Source organism: Scylla paramamosain, chromosome 11 (assembly GCF_035594125.1).
Source record: "Scylla paramamosain isolate STU-SP2022 chromosome 11, ASM3559412v1, whole genome shotgun sequence".
Classification (NCBI taxonomy): domain Eukaryota; kingdom Metazoa; phylum Arthropoda; class Malacostraca; order Decapoda; family Portunidae; genus Scylla; species Scylla paramamosain.
In genome coordinates, this window is record NC_087161.1 from 1,162,501 (window position 1) to 1,167,500 (window position 5,000).

Below are 5,000 nucleotides of genomic sequence, written 5' to 3' on the forward strand. Positions count from 1 at the left end.
GGCGGTGTGTTGTGTGGAAAATTCCCCGTCCCTCGTGCGTAGTGGCGACCGCCCGTGACGTCACACAGCACACCCCCAGCTGAGCCAATAGCCTCTCGCCTCGCCCTCCCGCCAGCCAGTTAGCGGGCGCCTGGCAGCCACACCGACCAATGGGCCTGCGGTAAATCCCCGTGTCCTTTCCTCCCGCTAGGTTTGAGAAGTGAAAAGTGAACACACCTTCAGCAATTGCACAGCCCCGTTATACATCCTTCTGCGGGGGGTCCAGCCGCGTGAGGCACGGACGGAGGGCATGAGGGTGTGTGTTCAAGCACCTCAGACCATGGTCTATATTCTGAAACGCCTTGCTCTCTCAATCACCGCGACTGATTTCAAAGGCCTCTGAGATGATTAGCCGGGTTCTCAAGACTGTTTCTCCTTTAATGTTAATCTCTCACTAGAACCGTGAAAAAAAAAAAAATAAATAAAAATAAATAAATAAATAAATAAAAAACTCATGTAACTTCAACTAGAGCCTTTTGAAAGTGTAGTGGAAGTGCCGGGTAGAAGTGTTTCAGAGTATGGTCCTACATACAAAGTATTCACGAGACCGTCGAGGAGCCGGCGCGCTTGAAAACCTCTGTTCTTGGCAGAGGATCAGCGAGAGGGATACCTTCGACTTGTGTTAGCTTCCACGCTGCTGCCTCCCACTGGTGAATCACTGCTTCCTTCCCCGACGTCACCCAGGCTGCGGGGAATCGAAATCCTGGTGTCGCCGCTGTGACTGTGCTGGTGGTGACGCACAGAGCAGCACAGTCAACAGGCAGCATTCGTGCGTCACCACCACCAACAGAGTTCATGCTTAAAATCTCTCTCTCTCTCTCTCTCTCTCTCTCTCTCTCTCTCTCTCTCTCTCTCTCTCTCTCTCTCAAATTTTCTTACCGAACAATTGGGAAGAGTGAAAATGAAGGCTCTGCACAAGCTCTCTCTCTCTCTCTCTCTCTCTCTCTCTCTCTCTCTCTCTCTCTCTCTCTCTCTCTCTCTCTCTCTCTCTCTCTCTCTCTCTCTCTCTCTCTCTCTCTCTCTCTCTCTCTCTCTCTCTCTCTCTCTCTCTCTCTCTCTCTCTCCGAACAATTGAAGGAGGGAAAAATAAAGGTTAGCGAAAAGAAAGTACAGGATTACAGTGCTCTCTCTCTCTCTCTCTCTCTCTCTCTCTCTGAAGCACATGGCTTCCCGTGAACCCCATGACCCGACACAAGGTCGAGCGGGGCAGCTGCGCAAAGGGCGGGACGGGGCCAGCAGGAGCAGAGAGGAGCAGCAAGAGATTGGGAGGAGAGAAAGAAAAGCACCAAACATTTCCCGCTGCGATCTTCCCGCTGCGATCTTCCCGCCAATGCATACCAACATACATTCTCCATACATTTTCTCGTCCAGTATTTATCTCAACTGAAGAGAAATTACGAAAAAAAGCTACAAAGAGAAAGAAAAAAATATTTCCCATCTGCGATCTTCCAGCCAGTACATACATTCAGTACATTCTACGTATATTTTCTCGTCCGCTATTCATCTCTCTCGGAAGCTGAATAACGAAAAAAAAAGAAAAAAAAATGCATCGTTTTGGTTTTATTACAGAGAGAAAAACACCAAATGTTTCCCACTGCTCTTCCATTCTGTATTCACACACACACACACACACACACGTACATACATTCATTCTTTACATTGTACATACATTTTCCGGTCCAATACCCATTCCTTCTACTGCTGAATAATGAAAACAAAACCATCGTTAGGTTTTGCTACGTGTTCCTGTCATAATATTTATTGCAGTCAGTACGAGGATGAAGATTTAGGGTTGTGTAGCGTGTCCATATAGCAGCGGACCTTTAGACCTTTGCATGGCTGTGTAAGAAGTGATGTTAAGGGTTTGTGGAAGGCAGTTCAGTGGAGAAGAAAGAAGAGGATGGATAAGTGGAAGAATGAGGAGAAAGAGGAGATGCAGCTTCATTTTGTTTGCTTTTTATTTTTTCCTCCGTTTATTCTTTCCTTTTAGTAACGTATTCAGTGTAGTGATGGTGATGGTGGTACTACTACTGCTACATTATTACTACTACTACTACTACTCCAACTACTACTCATAAAAAAAAATCTCTTCAGTTTTATCTACAAAATTGTCAACTTGTCTCTCAGTCTAAACGCTTCTGTCAATCTCTACTACTACTACTACTACTACTATTACTACTATCACCACCACTACCACCACCACCATCATCTCCACCACCCCTCACTTATCCCAGAGCCAAAATCATTAGGCAACCACACGCCAGGCAGGCACACACGCCTTGCACAGGTAATATAATCAGCAAGAGTGAACACCCCGCCCAGCCAAACCCAAGAGTAGAGAGAGAGAGAGAGAGAGAGAGAGAGAGAGAGAGAGAGAGAGAGAGAGAGAGAGAGAGAGAGAGAGAGAGAGAGAAAGGGTGCTGGATGAAGGAACGGAGGAATGTAAGAAGGGACGGAACGGGAGAAGAGGGGAAGAAACAAGAGAAGAGGGGAGAAAGGAGAGGGAAGAGTAACAACAAGAGGAAAGATGATGGAGAACTGTGAGGGAGGAGGAGGAGGAGGAGGAGGAGGAGGAGGAGGAGGAGGAGGAGGAGGAGGCATGTACACGTGGTTTTGTTATGAATGACTGAACACACACACACACACACACACACACACACACACACACACACACACACACACACACACACACACACACACACAGGCTGACATTTAAACCCAAATGCCAAAACGAGGTTAAAAAGTAGTTTATATTTCAAACACACACACACACACACACACACACACACACACACACACACACACACGAGACTATAATTACGTTTCGCACGCCATCAGACATCAGAAAATAAAGATAAAGGGAAAAAAAGGGACAGAGGAAACTAATTTGGTATATTTTTAGCAGCTCCCAAGACGAGAGAGAGAGAGAGAGAGAGAGAGAGAGAGAGAGAGAGAGAGAGAGAGAGAGAGAGAGAGAGAGAGAGAGAGTTTGTTTTGTTTCGTGACCACTCGTATACCAGTTCACGTTAGCTGGAACGAGTATTTTGGTGCCCTGCAGTGTGTCGCTTTCCTGGAACCCTGCGTCGCTTCTCAGGAATAATGAGTCACCAGCTGCCTCACTCACTCACTCTCTCTCTCTCTCTCTCTCTTCTTTCTTCTGCTCATTCTTAGCCAGTTTCCCTGAATTTCTCGAGATCCTGATGGAGTTTCCTTGGTCTTTCTCCTGCTTTCCTTTCTCTCTCTCTCTCTCTCTCTCTCTCTCTCTCTCTCTCTCTCTCTCTCTCTCTCTCTCTCTCTCTCTCTCTCTCTCTCTCTACTTTCAAACTGATTTCTCGGTAATCTGATCACTTTCTCAAGTTTCTGATTAATTTCTTGGTGTTTTCTCGTTTCTTTCCTTATATATTTTCTTTTCGGTTACTTTATTATGATGTCTGTTCTCTCTCAATATCTCTCTCTCTCTCTCTCTCTCTCTCTCTCTCTCTCTCTCTCTCTCTGCACTTTTCTTCATCTTTCTCGTTGTTTCCTTTTTTTTTATTTATGGAGATTCTGATTAATGTCTTTACCTTTTTTCCCGGATTTTCTTTTCTTTTTGCTCCTTCTTCTTCTTTTATTTTTTTTAAGGGGGCGGGGGAGAAGTAGTACTTTGATAACCACTCACCTCCAATCTTCACCACTTCTTAATCTTCCCTGCAATGTTTACCTTCTGCGTATCAAAAAACATACAAAAACAAAAATCTTAAGACACTCATTAACTTCGTCTTTCACACACACACACACACACGCACACAGATTTTCTATTATTCTAGTAAACACCTTGAGATTCTTCTTTCTTAACTCTTCTCCCTAAAACTGTCTAGTAACTTCAAACATTCTTCCATTAAACCCTTCATTCTTGCGATAAACACCTAGAGACTGTTCTTCCTTCCTCTTCCTCTTAAGACTCCTCATCAACTCCTAACATTCTTCCACTAAACCTAATAATATTTCAGTAAATACCTCGAGACACTTCGTTCTTCTTCTCCCTCTTAAAGACTCCTCAGTAATTCCTAACAACATTCCAGTAAATGCCTCGAGACACTTCATTGTTCTTCCTCTTAAAGACTCCTCAGTAATTCCCGGCAATCTTCCAGGAGGCAACACTTGCAAGCACACATCGACACTGAGAACAATAACTCTCAACATCTGCCAATAATTTCACTTATCCTCTCAAGTTTTCCGGTTACAAAGGCGCTTCCAAGTTTTGACGAGCTAAGTCCACACTGCAGAAGGCGCGGTGAGAGAGAGAGAGAGAGAGAGAGAGAGAGAGAGAGAGAGAGAGAGAGAGAGAGAGAGAGAGAGAGAGAGAGAGAGAGAGAGAGAGAGAGAGAGAGAGAGAGAGATGAAACAGCGAGAACGGTAGGGAAGGATGGAAAGAGAGAAGAAAAGATTAGTCGATTAAATGATTAACTGACTTACTTATTGATTAACTTATTTATAGACTGACTGATGGATTTTAAACGTCACAATATTAAGGTCAGTGCTCCTTCGTGGTGCAGTGGCTAGCTAGGGCCTCAGTTCGAATCCAGGCGGGGACAGTCGCGCTCAGATCACCCAACTGTTTATCCTTCCTTCGGGTTAGTCAATAGTGGGCGCCAGGGGAAACTTAGAGAAGGTGAACTGTGGGTGTGGGTGTTCCAGTGGGTGAGGAATGTTAGCCACCACGGGTTCACTGGTCACTGAAGCGTTCATATAGGAACATAAAATACGGAAAGTTGCAAGACAGTAGAAAGGGAAGCTTCAAGACGTAAGAACATGAAGGAAGGGAAGCTGCAAGACGTAAGAACATGAAACAAGGGAAGCTGCAAGACGTAAGAACATGAAATAAGGGAAGCTGCAAGACGTAAGGACATGAATTAAGGGAAGCTCCAAGACGTAAGAACATGAAATAAGGGAAGCTGCAAGACGTAAGAACAAGAAATAAG

The 5,000-nt window shown here is 44.8% G+C and overlaps 1 protein-coding gene across 5 annotated transcripts in view; it reads right to left on the reverse strand.

Annotated features, from left to right (window-relative positions):
* The window catches only part of LOC135104755 (mitochondrial uncoupling protein 4-like), a 68,782-nt gene that overhangs the window by 42,573 nt on the left and 21,209 nt on the right, over positions 1-5,000 (reverse strand). The window contains exon 1 of one of the 5 annotated variants that reach the window (XM_064012328.1): positions 1-323. This exon is cut by the window's left edge and continues 1,006 nt beyond it. The exons of 3 other annotated variants lie outside the window; for them this stretch is intronic. The gene's annotated coding sequence lies outside the window, so the exon portion shown is untranslated. Of the gene's footprint in view, positions 324-5,000 lie in introns of those variants that run through there. One more of the 5 variants, XM_064012330.1, reaches the window with a different exon arrangement.